This window comes from Macaca mulatta, chromosome 16, assembly GCF_049350105.2.
Source record: "Macaca mulatta isolate MMU2019108-1 chromosome 16, T2T-MMU8v2.0, whole genome shotgun sequence".
NCBI classification, from domain to species: domain Eukaryota; kingdom Metazoa; phylum Chordata; class Mammalia; order Primates; family Cercopithecidae; genus Macaca; species Macaca mulatta.
This window is the reverse complement of record NC_133421.1, coordinates 13,500,235-13,527,053: the sequence shown is the minus strand read 5'-3', so window position 1 is coordinate 13,527,053 and position 26,819 is coordinate 13,500,235. Positions and strand designations below refer to the sequence as shown.

General features: G+C 42.0%; 1 long non-coding RNA gene across 1 annotated transcript in view; it reads right to left on the bottom strand.

Moving 5' to 3' along the window:
• The window catches only part of LOC144335197 (uncharacterized), a 29,215-nt gene extending 2,420 nt beyond the window's left edge, over positions 1–26,795 (bottom strand). Inside the window, exons 1-4 of the long non-coding RNA XR_013405841.1 lie at positions 26,696–26,795; positions 14,771–15,900; positions 10,100–10,506; positions 8,812–8,934 (exon numbers count right to left, since the gene is read on the bottom strand). This is a non-coding gene — a long non-coding RNA (uncharacterized LOC144335197). The remainder of the gene's footprint in view (positions 1–8,811; positions 8,935–10,099; positions 10,507–14,770; positions 15,901–26,695) is intronic.
• Positions 26,796–26,819: the final 24 nt, after the last annotated feature.

Genomic DNA, 26,819 nt, shown 5'->3' with positions numbered 1-26,819 from the left:
TTTAATAGAAATCCTAGAAGCAACACTGCAGATTAGGCAACTACTAGAAAATTAATTTAAACACACACACACACACACACACAAACACACACACACATCCAATATTGTAAATAACAAATATAAAAGAAGGCTGGGGGTGTTGGCTCAAGCTTGTAATCCCAGCACTTTGGGAGGCCAAGGCGAGTGGATCACTTGAGGTCAGGAGTTCAAGACCAGCCTGGCCAACACAGTGAAACCCTGTCTCTACTAAAAATACAGGAAAAAAAAAAATATTACCCAGACGTGGTAGCGGGCACCTATAATCCCAGCTACTGGAGGAGGCTGAGGCAGGAGAATCACTTGAACCTGGGAGGCAGAGGTTGCAGTGAACCGAGATTGTGCCACTGTACTCCAGCCTGGGTGACAGAGCAAGACTCTGTCTCTAAAAAAATAAAATAAAATAAAATAAAATAAAATAAAATAAAATGTATATCTATATACACATATGTATAATAAATGATAAAATACTTCTTTCAGAACATCAACACAGGTTGCCAATGATTAGAAAAGATGGATTAAGAAATAGGGAAAAATAATATATATATATATATTATCTCATATATATATATATGAGAAAACATTCAACCTAGCAAATTCATTAAGGGAAATTGGGAAATTGAATTTAAAAAGAAATACAATAAATATATAACTAATCCTATTTTTATCTAATAATACCTAATTCTGAGTTTGTGATAAAACTGACATATACTTGCATTGCTGTTGGTATTGTTAACCAGTAAGGTAAGAGCCAATAAGTAGATCTGCGTATGACAAAAACAAGAATGCACTTTGATTTGTTCCAACTGAGGAAGCTATGTATGAGCTTTTTAACTTTTTCTTATGCTCACATTTCTCTTACATATTTGTGTTTTATGATTTCTTATGGACTAAATTGTATTCTGCTCCCTCTCCAAATTTACATGTTGGAGTATCCTAACCCCCAGCATCTCAGAATGTGACTATATTTGGAAATAGGGTCCTCAAAGTAAAATGAGGTTATATGAGTGGAACCTAATCCAATATGACTGGTGTCTTTATAAAGAGATTAGGATGCAGACACACAGAGCGAGGAGAAGATGATTGTCTACAAGCCACAGAGAGCGTCCTCAAAAGACACCAACTCTGCCTACACCTTGTACTTCCAGCTTCCATAAGTGTGAGAAAATACATTTCTGTTGTTTATTGGTTCTCTTGGTACTTTGCTATGACATCCCTAGCAAACTAATACACAGTTCAGAAAAATAAATTGCTTAAAAAAGTTAACCTTTTTAGTAATTATAGTGGTAGCTGGCATAATCATTGGGGAGACAAGAAGGCATTTAAGCAACACATATGAATAAACAGCAAATTTACATTTATAAGTTATCCTTAAAGGAATCCCCAAATGTGCCTGCAACTCCTGGCTCTGCCATGTAGTGATTTTATCTTCCCACTAGAGTAGATGAAAATAACAAATTAAGGTGATTGTTAAGAGGAATGTATGGCAATATCAAAGTGCCCCATCCTGAAAGAGGCTGCAGAGAAAGAGTAATGTCTGTGTATTCCTTGCTTAGAGAACCTTTGTTGAGAAATCTAGCTTGCTTGTTCTTTTTGATACATATGTCAATGGTTAAATTAAAAATACATTTTTTTTTTTTTTTGAGATGGAGTTTCGCTCTTGTTGCCCAGGCTGGAGTACAATGACATGATCTCCGCTCACTGCAACCTCCGCCTCCTGGGCGCAAGTGATTCTCCTACCTCAGCTTCCCAAGTAGCTGGGATTACAGGCATGCGCCACCACGCCCGGTTAATTTTGTATTTTTAGTAGAGATGGGGTTTCACCATATTGGTCAGGTTGGTCTCAAACTCCCGACTTTAGGTGATCCACCCGCCTCGGCCTCCCAAAGTGCTGGGATTAAGGGGTGAGCCACCACACCTGCCTCAAGAATACATTTGACACTTCACATTCCTAATAAAGAAAAAATAATTTACAACTGGATTTCACCTTAGGACCCCAATTTCAGCCTCTGGGAAAGAAACAAGGTCAGACACCTCTATTTGGATGGAACAGTCACCAGATATTCCATATAGCCTCAGCAATTGTCTTTGAGCAAAACGCCCACCCTCAAATTGCCAAGGGCTCAGGACCAGGCCACCCAGTGATGGATGTTGCCTCTTCAGGCAGAGAGCTGCAAGCTGTGCAGGTTTCTGAATGTCATTCGAGCATTGCATTTAATTGGAAATACAGGGCCTGTGAGAAACTTTAACCAGTTCACACCATGAAAGAACCAAAGTTTCATCTGGTTCAGATAAAAGAATATATTACTATTTTTTTTTTTTTTTTTTTTTTTTTTGAGACAGAGTCTCGCTCTGTTACCCAGGCTGGAGTACAGTGGCATAATCTCAGCTCACTACACCCTCCACCTCCGGGTTCAAGTTATTCTCATGGCTTAGCCTCCCAAGCAGATGGCACTACAGGCACACATCACCATGCCCAGCTAATTTTTTGTAATTTTAGTAGAGATGGAGTTTCATCATGTTGCCCAGGCTTGTCTTGAACTCCTGGCCTCTAGTGATCCACCCACCTTGGTCTCCCAAAGTGCCAGAATTACGGGCGTGAGCCACCGCGCCTGGCCAATATTACTAATTTTGACTATTAATAATCATGCAGAATAAAGATTTATGAGCAAATGTTCATGACAACATTATTTATATGAGTGAAAGAATGTAAATATCTCACTCTAAGGCATTACCAAAAGTGAATACTATGCTACCATTTATGCTAGTGAATACCGTGGTCTCACCAAATACGAACATATTACGAAAGTATGGGATTCTATTCTGCAAGAACTACACCCACAACCTGTCCACGTATTCTGTATTCCATTGCTATAACCTCACTGCGGGGGGGAAAAAAAAAGGACTGGGCATGGTGGCTCACGCCTGTGATTCTAGCACTTTGGGAGGTCAAGGCGGGCAGATCACCTGAGGTCAGGAGTTCGAAACCAAGCTGGGCAACATGGCAAAACCCCATCTCTACTAAAAAGACAAAAATTAGCCAGACATGGTGGCGCATGCCTGTAATCCCAGTGACTCAAGAGGCTGAGGCAGGAGAATCACTTGAACCCAGGAGTCAGAGGTTGCAGTGAGCCAAGATCGTGCCACTGCACTCCAGCCTGGGAGACAAAGGGAGATTCTATCTCAAAAAATAAATATATAAATAAATTAATTAACTAATAATAAATAATTTTAAAAAAATAAAAAGAAACAAACTAAAATAGAGGGAAGGAAGCTTGGAGATTAACTGGTAAGGGGAAAACGGAACTTTCTGGGGTAATGGCCATATTCTATACCTTGATAAGAGTTTGGGTCACACAACGGTAAGCACCTGTCAAAATGCAGCAAATATATGCTAAAGATTTGTGCATTTCATTGTATGTAAATTTTACATCAAAAGAAAAACCCATAAACAAATATCAGGCTGGGTGTGGTGGTATACGCCTGTAATCCCAGCACTTTGGGAGGCCATGGTGGGCAGATTACTTGAGGCCAGGTGTTTCAGACCAGCCTGGCCAACATGGCGAAACCCTGTCTCTACTAAAGATACAAAAATTAGCCGGGCATGGTGGCACATGCCTGTAGTCCTGGCTACTAAGGAGACTGAGTATCAAGAGAATCGCTTGAACCCGGGAGCCGGGGGTTGCAATGAGCGGAGATCGCACTCCAGCCTGAGTGACAGAGCAAGACTCTGTCTCAAAAAAAAAAAAAAGAAATACAAATATAAAACTCTAGCTAATTATAGGAGTCCTGCAGTATTTAAGAGGATATAATGCTGATATCTGCAATTTACTTTGAAAAAATGGTTGAATGTTAGGATAGAGGGATAGAAAGATGGATAGAGATATGCTAAAACAAGCTTAATAAAATGTTAATGGTGACATCTAGGTGGTGGATAGACTGCTATTAACTACAATTTTTTCCACTATATGTCTGAAATTTTTTATAATAAAATATTAGGGAATATAAAAAGCACGACAGGCCGGGCGTGGTGGCTCAAGCCTGTAATCCTAGCACTTTGGGAGGCCAAGATGGGCGGATCACGAGGTCAGGAGTTTGAGACCACCCTGGCTAACACGGTGAAACCCCGTCTCTACTAAAAAATACAAAAAACTACCCGGGCAAGATGGTGGGCGCCTGTAGTCCCAGCTACTCGGGAGGCTGAGGCAGGAGAATGGTGTGAACCCGGGAGGCAGAGCTTGCAGTGAGCTGAGATCCGGCCACTGCACTCCAGCCTGGGCGACAGAGCGAGACTCTGTCTCAAAAAAAAAAAAAAAAAAAAGCATGACAAAACGAAAAATGTCACACAGAAGTTAAACATTTTGCTAAATTGTATTACTCCCTAGAACAAAATAACAAACCAAGTACTATAACTTCTAACAACTAAGTCTGAATTTGTCCAACTAATACAATCTTACTGGGTAGGTTCTGATAAAAATAATGAAATGTATCTAAAAGAAAGGAATCACCTAGGGCATAACCAGGGAAGGGCCTCACGTGCAAAGGCATGTGTCAAATGTGGTCTAATGTGAGACCACAACAGGCATCTCTGGCTAACCCAAGATTGTAGAATTTAATGATTACTTGGGGGAGGGCATTGTGGGTTTGGTTTTGCTTTCGAGAGTAGGTAACAATATCGGGTTTGAATTTAATAATACTGTTTTGTTTCACTGTTTTTTTTTAAGTTTTATTAAGCTATAATTCATATACCATATAATTCACCTACTTATAGTGTATAATTCAGTGGTTTTTGTACATTCACAGTTATGCAACCATCACAACAATCAAATTTAGGACACTTTTATCATCCCCAAAGGAAACTTTATACCCTTTGCAGTTGCTCCCCATTGGACTCCAACTGGCCCGACCCCTAGCCTTAAGCAACCACGAATCTACTTTCTATCTCTATATATTTGCTAATTATGGACATTTCATAGAAAGGGAATCATACAGTGTGTGGTCACACAATACGTATCTAACTTCTTTCACTTACCATAATGCTTTTAACGTTCATCCATGTTGTACCATGTATCAGTGTTTCGTTCCTTTTTATGACTGGATAATATTATATTGTATGGATATATCACATTTTGTTTATCCATTTGTCTATTGATGGACATTTTGGGTCACTTCCACTTTTTGGCTATTATGGATAATGCTGCAATGAGCATTTGTACAAGTTTTCCCGTGGATGTGTATTTTCAGATCTCTTGTGTATCTTCCACTCCATGTAGGAGTGAAACTGATGAGTCTTATGGTACCTCTATGTTTAACCATTTGAGGAACTGCTAGACTTTTTAAAGTTGCTGCATCATTTTAGATTCCCACTAAGAGTATGAGGATTTCAATTTCTCTGCAATTTCACCAACACTTGTTATTCTCTGGCCTTTCTATTGAAGCCACCCTAGTGAACAATGTTATGTTTTGAGGCATTTCATCTATGATATCCAATGAATAGGACATTGGCAGACATTGTATTTTTTATAAACTAAAAATGAAACGTATGTTCATTTCAAGAGGAGTTACCACAGCATGAACTCTTGTGACCATCTGTCAGTCACTTTTGGTCCCAGCACATCAAATTCAACCAATCAAAGCTCAAGAAAGCCTTACTCTTTTCCAAATTGTTCCATACAGGTTCGTGGGCTTACTCTAAACATCAGATATCTGCAACTAAATTCTGTCCGTAGTTGATGAAGCACTTTATCAGCAATATAGAATAACTGAAAAATTATTGTTAGACACGTAGGAAATTCTCCATTTTTAGAATGTTGAAAAGAATCAAGTTACCTGACATTTGAATTAATAGCAAAATAAAGAATACCCAGCACAGAAATGTAATTGAGCAGGAGAGAAATCTCATAAGAATGAAAAAACCTAAATTACATTTTACAAAAAGACAAAGTAGAGACACAGGAAAAATGTAACTTACTTTATGTTAAGATGCTAAGAGCTTTGTTAACTCTGAATATAGCTGTGAAAATTATACCCCATTAATACTACAGGAACACTTTACTTTTGTTTGTAATACATTAATGACAGAAAAACTTTTAACTATTTTGATATCTAAAGGATATGCAAACCTGTAATACAATACTAATAAGCAGTACTCACAATGCAATATTTAAAAAAGAATAAAGGATAAATACAAATGTCTTATAAACCTACGATTGCAAGTCTCATACATAATTCCAGTATTACACATTGAAGCAATAATTATATATATATATATATATATATATATATATATATAATATTTTACTTATAAAAATGACAAGCCAGGCGCAGTGGCTCACGCCTGTAATCCCAGCACTTTGGGAGGCCAAGGCGGGTGGATCGCCTAAGGTCGGGAGTTCGAGACCAGCCTGACCAACATGGAGAAACCCCATCTCTACTAAAAATACAAAATTAGCTGGGCCTGATGGCACATGCCTATAATCCCAGCTACTAGGGAGGCTGAGGCAGGAGAATTGCTTGAACCTGGGAGGCGGAGGTTGCAGTGAGCCGAGATCGTGCCATTGCACTCCAGCCTGGGCAACAAGAGTGAAACTCCGCCTCAAAAAAAAAAAAAAAAGACAAATATAAAATTTTTAAAATACCTTTTTTCTGCTGACTTTTCTAACATATGAGTATCTCAGATACAAGCTCCTAGTAGGGCAAAGAAAGATCATCTTTAACTAAACTCAACTCATTCATTCAAAATCATTGTCTCCCTGACTCTGTTTTGCTTCTTAGCCAAAAATGGGCAGGCTGCTTCCTGTAGCTCACAAAACATAGGTACATTCTAATACCATTGTTTTAGTCCATTCTCACGCTGCTATAGAGAACTGCCCCAGACTGGGTGATTTAGAAAGGAAAGAGGTTTAATTAACTCACAGTTCTACATGGCTGGGAAGGCCTCAGGAAACTTACAATCAGGGCAGAAGGCGAAGGAGAAGCAAAGACGTGTCTTACATGGTGGCAGGCAATAGTGAGTGTGTGTCAGCGCAGAAAAAAACTACAATTTATAAAACCATCAGATCTGGTGAGAACTCACTCACTATCATAAGAACAGCACAGGGAAACCACTCCCATGATCCAGTCACCTCCCCCAGGTCCCTCCCTCCACATGTGGGGATTACAATTTGACCTGAGATTTAGGTGGGGACACAAAATCAAACCATACTACCAATAAAGAACTAGAACTTTACCACTGCTATATCCTTTGCTCACCTTTTCTTTCTCATAGATCATCTCCATCTTTGTCTCCTTTGTAGTTAAAACAAAAACAACAAACCAACACTATCCTGCTGCTGCTCTCTCTAAATCGTGGTTTCTCAACATCCGCACTGTTAACATTTTTGTACCAGATCAGTTGTCTGGGGAGTGGGTCTTATGCATTGGAGGGTACTTAGCAGGATCCTACGCTCCTACTCAGTAGATGCCAAGAACACCAATATCTCCTCCCTACCCAAGACCGTCAAAAATGTCTTCAGAGTTTGGCAAATGTCTCCTGGGACAAGATTGCCCAATTTCAACGTGTTGACCCTTAAAATGGATCTGAAATATATTTTCTAAAATTGTTATATTTACTAAGTAAAATTTTATCAAGTCACTTCTTTAATTCAAGAGAATGAATTTTAACATGTTGTTATTATCTATAAAACCTAAACAAAGTTGCTTTTTACTTTTTATATGACTTACAATTACTTCTTTTATGGATTAGTCACAATTTATAGGATAAAGATTTCCCATTCTTAGTTTGAAAAAAATACGGACTAGCTGATTATAAATTTCATAGGGAATAATAAGACAAAATGATAAAAAAAAAAAAGAAGAAATCTGAAAGAAGAGAAGGGGATCTAGCTCTGCTGGATAGTAAAATATTTTAAATCTACAATGATTAAAACTTTGTGGAATTGTGGAACTGGCACATGAATGGACAGAGTGACAAAACTAATTAGGAAGACTAGAAATAGATTCAAATAGTTTTGAGAATATAGCACAATTAAAGGTGAGATCTCAAATAAAGGTAGACATTTGCTAAAAAGTGAACTTGAATCCATAGCTCAAACTTTAAATCTAGAGGAGTTCCAAATGGATCAAAAATCTTAGTATTAAAGAAAAAATAAGAAATCATTAAGATATCAGATGAGTCCATCATTTCTAAGAATGACACAAGTCAAAAGATGAAATTTCTAAAAAATTTCTCTTGGCAAAAAACACAATAAGCAAAGTCAAAAGACAAACTGCTAACTGGGAAAATATGTTTCAATTTATAACATGGATAAAGGATTAACTTCACTAATAAAAATTTCCTATAAATTGGCCAGGCACAGTGGCTCACGCCTGTAATCCTAGCACTTTGGGAGGCTGAGGTGGGCAGATCACGATGTAAGGAGATGAGACCATCCCAGCTAACTCGGTGAAACTCCGTCTCTACTAAAAACACAAAAATTAGCCGGGCACGGTGGCACATGCCTGTAGTCCCAGCTACTCGGGGGACTGAGGCAGGAGAATCACTTGAACCCAGGAGGCGGGGAGGTTGCAGTGAGCCGAGATCGCGCCACTGCACACCAATCTGGTGACAGAGCAAGACTCTGTTTCAAAAAAAAAAAAAAAATCCTACAAATCAACGTGAACAAGTACAACAACCTAATAGAAAATTGGGCTGAGAAAATTAACAAGTGGCTCACAGAAAAGGAATATAAATGTCTCTTTAAAAATGCAAAGATGCGGGCAGGCACGGTAACTCACGCCTATAATCCTAACACTTTGGGAGACCAAGGCAGGAGGATCACTTAAGCCCGAGACCTCAAGGCTGCAAAGAGCTGCGATCATGCCATTGCACTCCAGTCTGGGCCACAGAAGAAGATTTGTCTAAAAAAAAAAAAAGAAAGAAAGAAAAAAAAGATGTAAATTAAAACCACATTGAGATATAATTGCTCAGTTATCTAGCAGATAAAGTTTAATAACACAGTATGTTGATGAAAGTGTGGGCAACTGGCATTCTTCTACATAGCTGGTGGGAATGAACATTGGCACAGCTCAATGGGGGGCAAGTTAACAATGGCTATCAAAATTAAAAATGTATATACCCTTTAACCCAGAAATTATGCTTCTAGACATGTATTCCTACAGATATTCCCACATGTTTGCAAAATGATATATGTCCAAGGTTATTGAATATAGTATTTTTATAGCAAAATATTAGAATCAACTTAAATGTCCTTTAGTGGACAATTAAATAAACATGGAGAGAATACTACGCAGCTGTAAGAAGAGGAAGCTCTTCTTGTAGTGGTATGGGATGACTGTCAATATATATTGTTACATTTTTAAAAAGCCAGATGAAGAACACCATGGTTTGCTACTATTTGTATTAAAGAAGGAGAAATATATATGTAATATTTAGTTACTCGTAAATTTATTTGGAAAGATACTTAAAATAATGAAAATGTTGGTTGTCTCAAGAGAGAGAAATTGGGTGATTGGTGGACAGGATTGAGAGAAACACTTTACGTTATATATTCCTTGGTAGCGTATGGACTGTAAATGTCATGAACATAATTCCTAAAGAAAATTAATGAATTAAGATGTAACTGCCAGGCGCAGTGGCTCATGCTTGTAATCCCAGCACTTTGGGAGGCCGAGGTGGGCAGATCACGAGGTCAGGAGTTTGAGACCACCCTGGCCAATGTGGTGAAATCCTGTCTCTACTAAAAATACAAAAATTAGCTGGATGTGGTGGTGCATGCTGGTAATTGCAGCTACTCGGGAGGCTGAGGCAGGAGAATCACTTGAACCCGGGAGGCAGAGGTGGCAGTGAGCCGAGATCGTGCCACTGCACTCCAGCCTGGGTGACAGAACTAGACTCCGTCTCAAAAAAATAAAATAATTAAGAACATTTGGCTGGGCATGGTGGCTCACACCTGTAATCCCAGCACTTTGAGAGGCCAAGGCAGGCGGATCATGAGGTCAGGAGATCGAGACCATCCTGGCCAACATGGTGAAACTCCGTCTCTACTAAAAACACAAAAATTACCTGAGTGTGGTGGTGGACGTCTGTAGTCCCAGCTACTTGGGAGGCTGAGGCAGGAGAATTGCTTGAACCCGGGAGTCAGAGCTTGCAATGAGCTGAGATCACACCAATGCACTCCAGCCTGGGCGACAGAATGAGACTCCGTCTCAAAAAAAAAAAAAAAGTAACTAAATCAGGAATGATGAATGTCCTTTCTTTTGTTGTTAAATAAACATGAAACAGAAAATATTTATTACCATACATTTATATTCTTTTAAAGTTTCATTAAAAATATGATTCAGGGGAACCGCCATCTTCCAGTAATTCACCAAAATGATGAACACAAAGGGAAAGAGGAGAAGCACCCGACGTGTGTTCTCCAGGCCTTTTAGAAAATGTGGAGTTGTTCCTTTGGCCATGGACATGCGAATCTAAAAGAAAGGCGATATTGTAGACATCAAGGGAATGGGTACTGTTCAACAAGGAATGCCCCACAAGTGTACCATGGTGAAACTGGAAGAGTATACAGTGTCCCCCAGCACGCTGTTGGCATTGTTGTAAACAAACAAGTTAAGGGCAAGATTCTTGCCAAGAGAATTAATGTGCCTATTGAGCACATGAAGCACATGAAGAGCCAAGATAGCTTCCTGAAACGAGTGAAGAAAAATTATCAGAAAAATAAAGAAGACAAAGAGAAAAGTACCTGGATTCAACTGAAGTGCCAGCCTGCTCTATCTACCCAGAGAAGCACACTGTGAGAACCAATGGGAAGAAGCCTGGGCTACTGGAACCTATTCCCTATGAATTCATGGCATAATAAGTGTTTAAAAAATCAAAGACCGGCCAGGCGCAGTGGCTCACGCCTGTAATCCAAGCATTTGGGAGGTCGAGGCAGGCGGATCATGAGGTCAAGAAATCAAGACCATCCTGGCCAACATGCTAAAACCCCATCTCTACTAAAAATACAAAAAAACTAGCTGGGCGTGGTGGCGGGCGCCTATAGTCTTAGCTACTCAGGAGGCTGAGGCAGGAGAATTGCTTGAATCCGAGAGACGGAGGTTTCAGTGAGCCAAGATTGTGCCACTGTACTCCAGCCTGGCAACAAAGCAAGACTCCATCTAAAAAAAAAACAAAAGAAAAAAAAAAAAGATTCAGAAACAAATTTTTTGGAAGCTGTTTTAAAGAAAAGCAGTCTGTTCTTATAAATACATTCTGTTTTACTTACACAAAACTTTTCCTTTTTTCTCTTTAAGGCACCAGAAAATAAATGTACTGAGTTTCTATTCTTGGCTCAGATTCAATTAGAAGAGCGAAGAATTACAAGATACATAAATGAAAAATCCTGTTCATTTAGTAAACATTTCATACTATATTTATATAGTGAAATTCATTGATAGTACCTTTTTTTTTTAACTTATAAGTTTTTATTGGTTGTAATTAAGCCTGAGAATAAAGTCTTGTGAAACTATCCTTTCCATTACTGTCTATTCTGACTATCTATTGATGTTCTGACTATCTATTCCGACTGTCTATTCTCGACAGGCACCACAATAAAGCTTTCACCCCTGTTTTGGTCTGTTAAATCCAAGCCACATGTGCAGTCAAGGAAAAGGTGATGTTCCTGTAATCTTTTCTAAACTACCGTCTCCTAATACTACATAGATAAGCCATATTTTAGGCACTTTTTCTACCATCTCACAAATCTATCTGTTGGAATTCTAGGAATATATGTTAATCGATCATTTGGTGTATTTTAAGTGGTTTTTCTTTTCTTTTCTTTTTTTTTTTTTTGAGACGGAGTCTCACTCTGTCACCCAGGCTGGAGTGCAGTGGCGTGATCTCGGCTCACTGCAAGCTCCGCCTCCCGGGTTCACGCCATTCTCCCGCCTCAGCCTCCGAGTAGCTGGGACTACAGGCGCCCGCCACCGCGCCCGGCTAGTTTTTTGTATTTTTAGTAGAGACAGGGTTTCACCATGTTAGCCAGGATGGTCTCGATCTCCTGACCTCGTGATCCACCCGCCTCGGCCTCCCAAAGTGCTGGGATTACAGGCTTGAGCCACCGCGCCCGGCCTTAAGTGGTTTTTCAAGAAGCGAAGTTAGGGTATTTGTTGTTTCTTTTACGTCTTAGGCAGGCAGGAGCAAGGAGGCATGATTTAAAAGCTCAGGAGGCCGGGCGCGGTGGCTCACGCATGTAATCCCAGCACTTTGGGAGGCCGAGGCAGGTGGATCACGAGGTCAGGAGATCCAGACCATCCTGGCTAACACGGTGAAACCCCGTCTCTACTTAAATACAAAAAAAAAATTAGCCGAGCGCAGTGGCGGGCGCCTGTAGTCCCAGCTTCTCGGGAGGCTGAGGCAGGAGAATGGCGTGAACTCAGGAGGCCGTGGAGCTTGCAGTGAGCGGAGATCGTGCCACTGCACTCCAGACTGGGCGACAGCGCGAGACTCCGTCTCAAAAAAAAAAAAAAGAAAGAGAAAAAGAAAAAAAAGCTCAGGAATGGTCGGGTGCAGTGGCTCACGCCTGTACTCCCAGCACTTTGGGAGGCCAAGGCGGGTGGATCACCTAAGGTCAGGAGTTCGACATCAGCCTGGCCAACATGGTGAAACCTTGTCTCCACTAGGAATACAAAAATTAGCCGAGCATAGCCTGTAATCCCAGCTACTCTAGAGGCTGAGGCAAGAGAATTGCTTGAATCTGGGAGGCGGAGGTTACAATGAGCCAAGATCATGCCACTGCACTCCAGCCTGGGTGACAGAGCAAGACTCTGTCTCGAAAGAAGAAAAAGAAAAAAAAAAGAAAGAAATAAAAGCTCGGGAATGAATGGCACAGAGATGGGTGGAAATTGATCATGGAGGACCAGAGGACCCTGTCTTCTAGAGGTCCAAATGATACAATTTGGAAGAAAAAGAACGTGGCTGCCCTGAACCCAAGGCTGTCCTCCTGGAACCCCGAGTGAAGCAGGCAGTTTTAGAAGTAGCCGCGTAGGGATAAAAGGATGGGGGAAAAAAAACAAAACCAAAAAAACATTGTCTACACCAACCCATGTCTCCTCGAATATATCTGTTTTCAGGTATGTGAAGGAAAGTTAAGATAATTCAGTGGATTCTTCACTGGAAAAAAGGCGAGATCCCAGTTTATAAGTGAGTATAACCCTAAAAACTTGCCTCCTTCTCCCAGACAGGCTTGAGATTTGAGTTCCTTTCTTCCCTTCATTTCCTCCAGTGAACACTGGCTGATATCTGTATAGCTTGTGCCCATAAGACAGGAATTGGCCAGGGGTGTCACAACTGTAAATGCTATGCTCTGAATTTTGGACCATGGTATCTAAATTTTGGTTCTTGGGATATAGTTACGACCTAGACTAAATTTTTTTTTTTTTAATTTTTATCTTTTGAGACAGAGTCTTGCTCTGTCGCCCAGGCCGGAGTGCTGTGGCGCAATCTCGGCTCACTGCAAGCTCTGGTTCCCGGGTTCACACCATTCTCCTGCCTCAGCCTCCCGAGTAGCTGGGACTACAGGCACCCGCCACCACGCCCGGCTAATTGTTTGTATTTTTTAGTAGAGACGGGATTTCACCATGTTAGCCAGGATGGTCTCGATCTCCTGACCTGGAGATCCACCTGCCTCGGCCTCCCAAAGTGCTGGGATTACAGGTGTGAGCCACCGTGCCCGGCCTTAGACTAAATTCTTATCTGTTGACCTTGACCAAATTCCTTCGTATTTCTCTTTTGGGAGTTCCCTGAATAATAAGGATCTTGGGGGGAACAACAGTTCCTAGACGCCTACCATCTGGTGGAGGCCACAGACTGGTAATAAGTATCAAGTGAACTGTGGGATAAGGGATTTAGCAAGGGCAGCACCCCGCCCAATCTGCGATAGTCAGCTCCTAGGCCCTCTGACCAGCAAAGGCTTCAGGCATCCCCAGTAGACTCTACAACTCAGACTCCGAGGTGAGCATCATTAACCTTAACTCCTCTGCCTTCTGGAGAATATTTGAGTGCAGTCTTGCTCAAATGCCTTCAGGGTCCAGATGGTACTGTAAGTATGTTAAAGACATATGATCTAAAGGGATGGTCAAAGTTGGCCATGGTGGCTTGAGCGTGTAGTCCTAGCTACTTGGCAGGATGAGGCATGAGGATCCCTTGAGCCCAGGAATTCAAGCCCAGCCTGGGCAACATAGCTAGACCCTTCCATCTCTGAATAATAATAATAGTAATAATAATGGATGGTCAGACTTATGACCCACTGCAAATTGTATGCATGACTAAAAGGCATTCCAGTTCAAGTAAATTTTTTAAATTGTGCTTGCCAAAGAAAATACGTGCTTTGGCGGAGTACAGTGGCTCAAGCCTGTAATCCCAGCACTTTGGGAGGCCGAGACGGGCAGATCGCGAGGTCAGGAGCTCGAGACCATCCTGGCTAACACGGTGAAACCCCGTCTCTACTGAAAAATACAAAAAACTACCCGGGTGAGGTGGCGGGCGCCTGTAGTCTCAGCTACTCGGGAGGCTGAGGCAGGAGAATGGCGTAAACCCGGGAAGCGGAGCTTGCAGTGAGCTGAGATCAGGTCCCTGCACTCCAGCCTGGGCCACAGAGAGGGACTCCGTCTCAAAAAAAGAAAAAGAAAATACATGCTGCTAGTTTCCAATTCCTGGTTGGAAGGGTCCATATCGGCCTCAGAGAAGAGAACTGACCTTGGATAGAACTCTGTAAGCTTAAATGAATGCATTCCTTGCTTAATTCCTGGTAACCAGCCCCTTCCAAGATGGGGTTTCTGTTTGGTGCCTTTGGCTACATGCTGCTGCTTCTTCATATCTCCACGGGCAACCGGAGGCACTCTGCAGTGGCTCTCCTCAAGACTTTCTACAGCAGAGCACTGCTGCTGATTAACTTTATTCTTTCTGTTCTCTGAGCACCACTACATTCAGGATTTTTTTCTTCAACCCTGGTGTCTGGTTAATTCCAATCATCTTCTCTCTCTGCGTTCCCCAGTGTTCAGACCCTTTGTGCTAATTAGCAGTGACAGACGAGTCACCAATCTTGCTGTTTCTCCAGGGGAAGAAAAAGCTTGCTTTTTTAAAATTGATCCGTGAGAACTTCAGGAGCCACCACATGCTCCTGGAAGCTTCTGTCAGAGGAAGAAAGGTTCAGTCTGAAAAACCGAGTGCAGAGAAAATCTCAACGTGGGCAGGCGTCTAGCCATCCCCAGCCGCAGGCGGCAGGGACAGATGAGGCTTCCCACAGCTCAGTACTGATGGGATTTTCAGGAGTCCTGGCTTTCAAGGTGAGATAGATGTCACAGACCCAGCAAGGGCAAAGTCTGACTGTCCAAAGTCAGCAGGGCCATCAGTCCAGCAACGAGTCAGGCATTTGAAAGTGAAGGAGGCCACGGGCAGCATCAAGTGACTGTACAAAAATCAGAATTCAGCTAACAAGGGGTCAGAGTGAGACATTTCGGAGGACTGAAGAATTCTGGGTGGGTGGAAGGTTTAAGGGGACACGAGGCCTCTTCCACAATCCCTCTAAGATTGTTACCTGTATAGAACGCCCTAAGTTTTAAAGGATCCCTGGCTAATGAGATAAAGAAGCCTAAAGACTTCAGAACCTTCCCAAATCTGCATCTGAAGGCTGCCGCTCTTTTTCTGGCAGGAACTGAAGCTCAAAAGGGAAATCAACATAGAGAGAGTCTTCACTGGGAGATGATGTCTCAACATTTGGTGGTGAAGCTCTGTGGCTGAAACCCTGGCCCGCTTCTTGGTGGAGGAGGCCAGAATCTTGACATCTTACCAGAACAGAGATTAAGCTCAGAGGTACAGACAGGACTCTAAAAGGACAGAAACAAAACAAAACAAAATAAAATAAAACAGTAAACATTGACCTAACAGAGAAAACCACATTCATGTGGTCGTTAGGTATCTCTATGAGGCCACAGTTACGTAATTCCTTTGGGTTTTAATTTTGAGATAAAAATATGATATTTATTACGTTATTACAGAATGTCTTACAATTTACATAATTAAGTTCATTTAGTTGAGACTTTTATGTTTGATAATTACAGCTTCTTTCTTCTGGGATATCTGGATGCTGTTGAAACACTGTGGCAAAAAAAAAAAAAAAAACTGGTGTGGTAATATTTTTGCTCAGTTCTTTTTTTTTTTGAGCTTTGGCCCCTAGGCTGGAGTGTGGTGGTGAGATCATGGCTCACTGTGGCCTCAACCTCTGAGGCTTAAGTGACCCTCCCACCTCAGCCTCCCAAGTAGCAGGGTCCACAGGTATGCACCACCGTGCCCAGTTAATTTATGCTCACTTCTAATAATTTTTTTATTACTATTCTTTCTAGGAATCACCTATCCTAAAACAGATGATACATACAAATTATGATATCTCAATAACAGCTAGATTTTGCTGTGTGCCAAGGCACTGTTCTAGGTATTTTACATATATTGTCTCATTTAATTCTCTTAACAGTCCTGAGCATTGAGTGGCATTGTTATGTCTCATTTTACTAATGAGAGGATTGAGATGCATAAAGATGGCTATAATATATTATTATATTGGGGATATCTATGTTAGGAATTCCTGGATAAAAATCAGCCCGGAAACCTTGTTCTATTTTAACTTCTTCCAAAGCCATCTTGATTGCCAGTTAATTGTATTACTCCCTGTATTATCATCCTTCCTGCCCACATAAGTTTTGGCAACTAACATCTGTTTGTGTCCTGAAGTTTGATTTAATAGACAATTATTTATGAACACGGATTTGAATGCCACTCACAATCAGTGCCAAAAACAGCACTTTGGAAGTTGTTAAAAAATCATATTTCCAGACTCTGCCTCTCAGATAATCTGATTCAGGAAAGAAGTCAAAATAATGTGGAATTAACATGCCCTCCAGGTGAGTCTGATCTGTAGCCCAGTTTAAGAAGCTCCCAGATCTAGAACAGGGAGATCTACACTTTTTTGATCAATCGTTGTTTTCTAGTAAAAGTATTTTGAGACTATGTATCCCCTGTTTGTGTATGAATTTATTCATAAATAATATATACATGTATTATTTTGCCTACATGTTGTACATTATAGAACATATTCAAAACTGAAAGTTAAAAAGGCTATGGTAAAAATGGAAAAATAATATTTTAAAATATACATCTTATTTATTCAATAAAGTTCTCACCAAAAATATAATACACCTCATTATTTGAGGAAATCTTTAATACTCTGTGATACAGAGAGTTTTAAAGTTGGGTTCTAAATTCAGTTTGTTTTTGACACTTAGTTATAATGGTTGTCAAAAATGAAAAAAGAAACCTCTCAAACCTCCAAATGGATAAAGTACATCATTGGCAGCAGATACTAAAAATGATATTTGTTTTTCGATGCCATCTGCTAATTAAGCAAAAAATTTTGATGAAATGTGGCTACTAATTTCCGTAGTCTCTGATGTGAGTCAGTAGCTCTTACAAACTAATTGGAAGAGACATTGCATTTTCATAATTTTTACCACGGGGCTTAAAGTGAAAAGCACAACACTTTTTTTTTTTTTGAGACGGAGTCTCCCTCTGTGCCCCAGGCTGGAGTGCAGTGGCGCAATCTCGGCTCACTGAAAGCTCCGCCTCCCAGGTTCACACCATTCTCCTACCTCAGCCTCCTAAGTAGCTGGACTACAGGCGCCCGCCACCACGACCGGCTAATTTTTTGTATTTTTAGTAGAGACGGGTTTCACCGTGTTAGCCAGGATGGTCTCGATCTCCTGACCTTGTGATCCGCCCGCCTTGGCCTCCCAAAGTGCTGGGATTACAGGCGTGAGCCACCACGTCCGGCCGCACAAAACTTTTTATATGGAATATTTTGTGTATTGATTTTCATATATCAGAACCTCCAAAGAGGCCACCAGTTTTCATTTGATTTGATGAAGTTTCATAAAGTACTTGATAGAATATGACTTTAAGCTTTGTTAAATTTTCTTCATGTTCTATATGTGTAATATATATGCATATATTAGTACCTGTGTATACTTATTATCTGTATATATAATCGGTATATATATAAATTCTGTATCCATAACCTGCATAAATATACATACATCACACATACATGCATATATATTTATATATACTTATATATGGGTACAAATATATAGACACACATATTTATACTTAGTGTAAGTATAAATATATATTTAAACATTTCAAATCTAATTTACACACTCAGTGTAAATACATACACATAAATATACATCTTGTTAAGGTGCCATTCAGTATAGTGATACAGATATAAAGCATTTTTTTTTTTTTTTGAGACGGAGTTTTGCTCTTGTTGCCCAGGCTACAGTGTAATGGCACGATCTCGGCTCACTGCAACCTCCATCTCCCGGGTTCAAGCGATTCTCCTGCCTCAGCCTCCCAAGTAGCTGGGATTATAGGCATGTGCCACCACACCCGGCTAATTTTTGTATTTTTATTTATTTATTTATTTATTTATTTTTTTTTTTTTTTTTTGAGACGGAGTCTCGCTCTGCCGCCCAGGCTGGAGTGCAGTGGCCGGATCTCAGCTCACTGCAGGCTCCGCCTCCCAGGTTCACGCAATTCTCCTGCCTCAGCCTCCCCAGTAGCTGGGACTACAGGCGCCTGCCACCTCGCCCGGCTAGTTTTTTTTGTATTTTTTAGTAGAGACGGGGTTTCACCGTGTCAGCCAGGATGGTCTCGATCTCCTGACCTCGTGATCCGCCCGCCTCGGCCTCCCAAAGTGCTGGGATTACAGGCTTGAGCCACCGCGCCCGGCCAATTTTTGTATTTTTAGTAGAGACGGGGTTTCTCCATGTTGGTCAGGCTGGTCTCAAACTCCCAACCTCAGGTGATCTGCCCACCTTAGCCTCCCAAACTGCTGGGATTACAGGCTTGAGTCACCGTGCCCAGCCATAAATGCACATTTCTAATAGATTTCTTAATATTTGAAATTATTTTGCCTGACTTTGGTTAGATCTGATTCATTGGCATTATCATTACTTTCCAACGTATCTGCAAAAAGACTCAAGTTAGAAGTGTAGCTATGCTGTTTTATTGCTGTTTACATGTGCCTGCATTATTACTGTTCTCTTCAAATTGAGATTATTTTGCAAGAAACTTAAAACTAGGATTCCTTTTGCTAGGGTTAATTTAGTTAAAACTAGGTAATATAATCCATAAATCCACTGATTCCTGCACATATTAACTTGAATATGTCTCAATATGTTGAATAAGTGACAATGTAAGGACCTCACTTTTTTCTTTTTTGAGACAGAGTCTCACTCTGTCGCCCAGGCTGGAGTGCAGTGGTGCAATCTTGGCTCACTGCAACCTCCATCTCCCAGGTTCAAGCGATTCTCCTGCCTCAGCCTCCCAAGTAGCTGTGATTACAGGCGTGTGCCACTGCACCCAGCTAATTTTTCCATTTTTAGTAGAGACGGGGTTTCACCATGTTGGTCAGGCTGGTCTCAAACTCCTGACCTTGTGATCTGCCTGCCTCGGCCTCCCAGAGTGCTGGAATTACAGGTGTGAGCCACTGCACCTGGCCCAGGACCTCACTTTTTTTTTTTTTTTTTTTGAGACTGAGTCTTGGTATGTTGCCAGCCTGGAGTGCAGTGGTGCGATCTCGGCTCACTGCAACCTCCGCCTCCCAGGTTCAAGCAATTCTCCTGCCTCAGCCTCCTGAGTAGCTGGGACTACAGGTGAGCGCCACCACGCCCAGCTAATTTTTTTTGTACTTTTAGGAGAGATGGGTTTTCACCATGTTGGCCAGAATGGTCTTGATCTCTTGACCTCGTGATCCGCCGGCCTCCACCTCCCAAAGTGCTGGGATTACAGGTGTGAGTCACCGCACTCGGCCTAGGACTTCACTTTTAACTGCTGCATGGCGTGGGCCTCCTTATGTTCCCTTATGGCACCTTCTATATCCTGACTGAAGCCTGTTCAACATACGAGCAAACCAAGGAGCTGGCCAGTCCATTGTATTCAATACCAGTGAAGCTTAACTTCTTTATCACGTCTCCAGGCCCATGGATTTAAAAGTTCAAAGGGGTCTGCCTAAGTATGCAATGACTTTTTAAATTTAATTCCATCTGAGAAAAATGCCCATACCTGCAAACACTTGCATACAGGGGAGTTAGTCATTGAAATCCTGAAGTCTCAGATAGAGAATACCTTATCTAAAGACATTTTATGGCTTCAGGAAAAAATTTCATTTGGTGAGAGACGCATCAGGATTTATCCACCATATATTTTTTTAAGGTATACACTCCAGGACTCAATCCAGGTTTGTGGCCCTGTGTGTCACTTGTAGGCACTATAGGAAGTCATTTCCCAGCCCCACCTGAACCTTCTTGAATAGTTTTATTATTATTATAATATTTTTTTTTTTGGAGACGGAGTCTCATGCTGTCACCCGGGCTGGGGTGGAGTGGCACAGTCTTGGCTCACTGCAACCTCTGCCTTCCCAGGTTCAAGTGATTCTCCTGCCTCAGCCTCCTGAGTAGCTGGGATTACAGGCACCCGCCACCATGCCTGGCTAATTTTTTGTATTTTTAGTAGAGATGGAGTTTCACTGTTGGCCTGGCTGGTCTTGAACACCTGACCTTGTGATCCACCCGCCTCGGCCTCCCAAAGTGCTGGGATTATAGGCGTGAGCCACTGCACCTGGCTTCTTGAACATCTTCAAGATCTCCTCCAGGACATCCCACATAAAACGTGACATGTGTTAGTATTTCTCCTAACCAGAGAAAAGCAATTACCATCTTGTTTAATTCTCTGTTCTCTCAATAGTCCTTAAAAGACAGCTCAGGTTCCTTCTGCCATGAAATCACTCTTTGCTATATTGAAGTCAACAGGATACAAATTACATCTTGACGGCAAAGGGAGGGTGTGGGGAGTGGTTTCTGTTCTGGTCTCCCTTCCCTTCCTTGTCCATGTGGTCAGCCATTTCCACACGGCTTACACTGATACGCTCCACTGATACCCAGCTTCCTTTCACCTTGAGTCAATCCAAATCTTTCTGCTCCTCGGTTCCAGAGAATGTTTGTTGAAATAGCTGATCTGGCTCACAACAATCTCATGCAATTTAACTTCGTCCATATATTTATTTCAAGTTCTCACAGTATCTCCCAGGATAGTTTGCCCAAACCTTATACAATTTCTTTGAACAGCTTGTCCTGTGAGCCCTACTTTATCCTGGGACAAATGCAGCAGAGAGAGGGCAGAGCATGGGATCTGTAGTCAGAAAAAGCAGAGTTTAAATTCAGCCTCAGTAACAATGTCTGCAGCTTTCAATTAGGCATTTACACACTCTGGATCTCAAATTTTTTTTTATCTCTACAATGGGAACAAAGATATTTGCCATGTCTGACTCTTATCAATGTTAGACTATTTTTTCCCCTAATTAAAAAAGTTAATATCTTTTTTTTTTTTTTTTGAGACAGAGTCTTGCTGTCGCCAGGCTGGAGTGCAATGGCGCGATCTCAGCTCACTACAACCTCCGCCTCCCGGGTTCAAGCAATTCTCCTGCCTCAGCCTCCTGAGTAGCTGGGACTACAGGCACACGCCACCACGCCCAGGTAATTTTTGTGTTTTCAGTAGAGACGGGGTTTCACCATGTTGGCCAGGATGGTCTCGATCTCTTGACCTCATGATCCACCCACCTCGGCCCCCAAAGTGCTGGGATTATAGGCGTGAGCCACTGTGCCCAGCCAAAAAGTTAGTATCTTTTAGTCTGTAAGAAATAGACTTGATCCTGCAGTTTTATTTTGTTTTCTGCCTTCCATCTTTCATCCTTTCTTTCTTTCTTCTTTTTTTCCCCACATGGTTCTTTTGGTCTACAGCTTTTACTTTTTTTTAACCTCTTTGAACAACTCAGAATTTTTATTTTAAAATATCTTTCAGATTGCTCTATTATCTCTGAATTTTGGAGTGCACGTGCTTTCATTATTTTAGTAAGTAGTGATTGTCATTTATAATAGTGTTTTAAAATTTAGTTTTAGTTTTAATTGATGAATAATAATTGTATATATTTATGGGGTATAATGTGATGTTTTGATGTAGGTATACATTGTAAAAGTTTAAATCAAGTTAATTAACGTATTCATCACCTCACCTACTTATTTTTTATGGTGAGAACATTTAAAATCTATTCCTTTCGTGATTTTGAAGTATACATTATTGTTTTTTTTTTGATTGTTTGTTTTTTGTTTGTTTGTTGTGAGAGGAGTCTCTCTCTGTCCCCCAGGCTGGAGTGCAATGGCGCAATCTCAGCTCACTGCAAGCTCCGCCTCCCAGGTTCATGCCATTCTCCTGCCTCAGTCTCCGGCGTAGCTGGGACTACAGGCACCCACTACCATGCTGGCTAATTTTTTTGTATTTTTACTAGAGACGGGGTTTCACCATGTTCGCCAGGATGGTCTTGATCCCCTGACCTTGTGATCCGCCTGCCTCGGCCTCCCAAAGTGTTGAGATTACAGGCGTGAGCCACCACGCCCAGCCTGAAGTATACATTATTATTAACTACGTTTACCACACTGTGCAATACATTGCTAAACTTACTCCTCTTGTTTAACTGGAACTTTTGTACCCTTTGATCAACCCCTCTCCATTCCCCATTTTCTCTGTATGAGGAATTGCTTTTGGTGTGGCTTGTAACTTTTGACTTTAAGCTCCTCTTCAGTGGAGATTGTTTTCTGTGGGTGTTCCATGTGGCCTAGATTATGCGAGTGCCCAGAAGCCTTGTAATTAAAAAATCAATTTCTACTCAAGAACATTTTTCAGTAATTGTCACTTTTTCTCCCCTTCCATACAAATTTTTCCTCCCTACTGGATCATTCTAATCAGTGTGTAAGCATGCTGTAAGATCTCCTAATTTGTCTCATTTTGCTATTTCTTTTTATAGCAAAACTTCTTGAATGACTTGTCTATATTTGCTGCTCTAATTCTTCTCTTCCTGTTCCTTATTGAACTTGTTCCATTCAGGATTTCTCTACTTCCAACCACTCTTAGTCAAGGTCACCAGTGATTTTATTCTGTTGCTCCAACAAATAGTCAATTCTTAATACTCATTTTACATTTGATCATGGCATTTGATTAGTTGATGATTCTTACTTTCTTCCTTTCTTTCTTTCTGACAGAGTTTCGCTCTTGTTGCCCAGGCTTAGAGTGCAATGGTGTGATCTAGGCTCACTGCAACCTCTCCCTCCCAGGCTCAAGCGATTATGTGTCTATGCCTTTTCCTAAGGTGCCAGTTTATATATTATAGGTGTGCACCTCCACGCCCAGCTAATTTTGTATTTTCAGTAGAGATGGGGTTTCTCCATGTTGGTCAGGCTGGTCTCGAACTCCAGACCTCAGGTGATCCGCCTGCCTCGGCCTCCCAAAGTGCTGGGATTACAGGCATGAGCCACCGTGCCCGGCGATTCTCTCTTTCTTTGAACACTTTATGTAGTTGGTTTCCCGGATACCACTCTCTGTTTTCCTTCTACCTCAGTGGCTCCTCAGTCTCTTTCTCCTTTGATAGATTTTTCTTATTACCCTGACCCTCTATGTTGGTGTGGTCCAGGGCTTGGTCTTTATACCTCTTCTCTTTATTGTCACTCATTGTCTCAGGGCTTAAACATGTATGAGTGGGCGTGGTGGCTCACACCTGTAATCCCAGCACTTTGGGAGACTGAGGCAGGTGGATCACCTGAGGTCAGGAATTAGAGACCAGCCTGGCCAACGTGATGAAACCTCGTCTCTACTAAAAATACAAAAAGTAGCCGGGCATGGTGGCATACACCTGCAATCCCAGCTACTCAGGAGGCTGAGGCAGGAGAATCACTTAAATCTGGAGGTGGAGGTTGCAGTGAGCCGAGATTCTCGCACTGCATTGGGCAACAGAGCGAGATTCTGTCTCAAACAACAACAATAAAAACGTTTGCAATTTCCTCTGCCTGCAGGTTCCCACAGATACACGCAAGACTTCCTTCTTAATTAACTTCAGGTCTGGATTCAAGGCTGTTTTATCTGTTAGTCCTTCCCTGACCATCCTATATAACTTGCACTCCATGTCTAACACTACCTCTCCTCCTTACCCCAATGTAATTTTCTTCACAACACCTATAATTACTACTTGTGTATTTATTTGTTGTCCAGCTCACCCTACAAAATATAAGTCCTGGGAGGGCTGGGACTTCGTGTGTTTAGTTCATTCTTGCCTAGATAGCTATTGGAAGAGTGCTGGGCACATCATCTGGTAAATATTTATTGAATGAGTGAGTGAATAATAGAAATAGATGACACCTTTTCATTATTTCCTAAGCTGAGGTAGATATCTCCCTATTTTAAAAAACCTTTTGGTGGTTCAGCCTGTTTCGAAAGAAGTGTTTATGCCTTTTCCTAAGGTGCCAGTTTATAAAGAAATTATTAAACTTCAAAGTGTCATTTTCATATCAGGAACCATCTACTAGGATTAGAGTTCTCAACCTGAGGTTTGTGGGTTCCAAGGATGGGTTTCAAGGCTGTGTTAGCTCCCTGAATTTGAGGGCAAAGTGTTGTAGATGTGTATGTGCATTTTTCTTGGGAAACGTTTTAGCTTCCATCAGTTTCACAAAGGAGTCAGGACTCAATGGTTTTGAATTCTTGTTATCTTCCTTGGGTGTTGATCAGCTAAAAGCGAACACATTGAAGATAAAACTCATATAATCTTCCCCTTCAAACCACCTTGTCTCTTGACTTTCTTAGAAGCAGAGCACATTGATGTTGGAAGCCACACCCAAGGAAGGTGTCCCTCTAAATGTGCCTGGTAAATTGTTAGCCATGCTGTCCTCAGGAACTCAAAGCAGCACCATCAATCACATGAATGTTAGAAACTTCCAGCTAGGTGCCATGGCTCATGCCTGTCATCGCAGCACTTTGGGAGGCCGAGGTGGGTGGATCACCTGGGGTCAGGATTTCGAGATCAGCCTGGTCAACATGGTGAAACCCCGTCTGTACCAAAAAAAAAAAAAAAAAAAAAAAAAGACTAGAAACTTCCACCTATGTCAGGCTGAAACAGTTTCACACACAGGAACTTGTTCAGACCCTGGGACTTAAGAGAACATGTCGGGCCGGGCGCGGTGGCTCAAGCCTGTAATCCCAGCACTTTGGGAGGCCGAGACGGGCGGATCACGAGGTCAGGAGATCGAGACCATCCTGGCTAACACGGTGAAACCCCGTTTCTACTACAAAATACAAAAAAACTAGCCGGGCGAGGTGGCGGGTGCCTGTAGTCCCAGCTACTCGGGAGGCTGAGGCAGGAGAATGGCATAAACCTGGGAGACAGAGCTTGCAGTGAGCTGAGATCCGGCCACTGTACTCCAGCCTGGGTGACAGAGTGAGACTCAGTCTCAAAAAAAAAAAAAAAAAAAAAAAAAAGAGAACATGTCGAATCCCTTTTCCACTGGTCAGTTTTTCAGGTACATGAAGATGTAATCCCTTCCCCGCATCAAGCTTTATTCCTCCGGAGGAGATATCTTTAATTCTTGTAAACATGGGACAGGTATAGGACACGTTATGATAATGACAGCTCCTTTTAAAATTTTTTTTTTTTTTTTTTTTTTTTTTTGAGACGGAGTCATGCTCTGTCGCCCAGGCTGGAGTGCAGTGGCCGGATCTCAGCTCACTGCAAGCTCCGCCTCCCGGGTACACGCCATTCTCCTGCCTCAGCCTCCCAAGTAGCTGGGACTACAGGCGCCCGCCACCTCGCCCGGCTAGTTTTTTGTATTTTTTAGTAGAGACGGGGTTTCACCGTGTTAGCCAGGATGGTCTTGATCTCCTGACCTCGTGATCCGCCCGTCTCGGCCTCCCAAAGTGCTGGGATTACAGGCTTGAGCCACCGCGCCCGGCCTAAAATTTGTATTTATTTATTATTAATTTTATTTCCATAGATTATTGGGGAACATGGCAGCTCTTTTTTTTTTTGAATACTCTCCTCTTTGCCAGTTGCCCAAGATAGAACACCCAAACTTTGACATGATACTTCTATTAATGCAACTTAGTATCACAAGATGACTGTGGTGGCCCAGCACAGGATGGCCTGGAAACCAGCAACACTGGACGCTGGGGAAAGGGTAAGAAAGCTTTGGCCATTACAAATGGTGTGGAACTGAGCCGAGGGAGGGGTAGTGAGAAGAGAGGGCGAGGTGTCTGAGAGACAATGAGGTAAAATCAGAGGATTCAGCCATTGTCGGCGTGTGGGAAAGCGAAGGAGAAGGGAAGAGTCAGGGATGACATTTGTTGAGAGAGAGACGTAGGTGGAAAGAGGATGGCACTACATTGGACTAGCCCCAACCGAATGGGGAGAAGTGGGAGAGGACCCAGGCGATGCAGAGCTGGTGAGAGTGGGAGAATCAAGACAGAGGAGGAAGGTCAGGGCAAATCAAATGTCTCAGGGAGGCCAAGTGAGGCAAGAACGGAAAGGAGAAAGGCGCCGGTTAAGAATCAGGGATACTGGCAGAGCGTTGCAGCTTTGGGTGTGGGGACTGGCAGGACAAAGAAATGATCTTTGAAGGCCTCGCAGTGCTTGGCCGAGTGCCTGGCACAGAATAGGCGCGCAATAAATGACGGGTGAGAAGTGAAGGAACTCACGAACAGTGACTAGTGAGTGACGAAAGGAACCGAGGGTGGCGTTGACTCGGGAACCGCACTGCAGTGTCGGCGGAGGCTCCTGGGCCGCGGCGCCAGAGAGGGGCGGGGCGTCCCCGACGGCCAA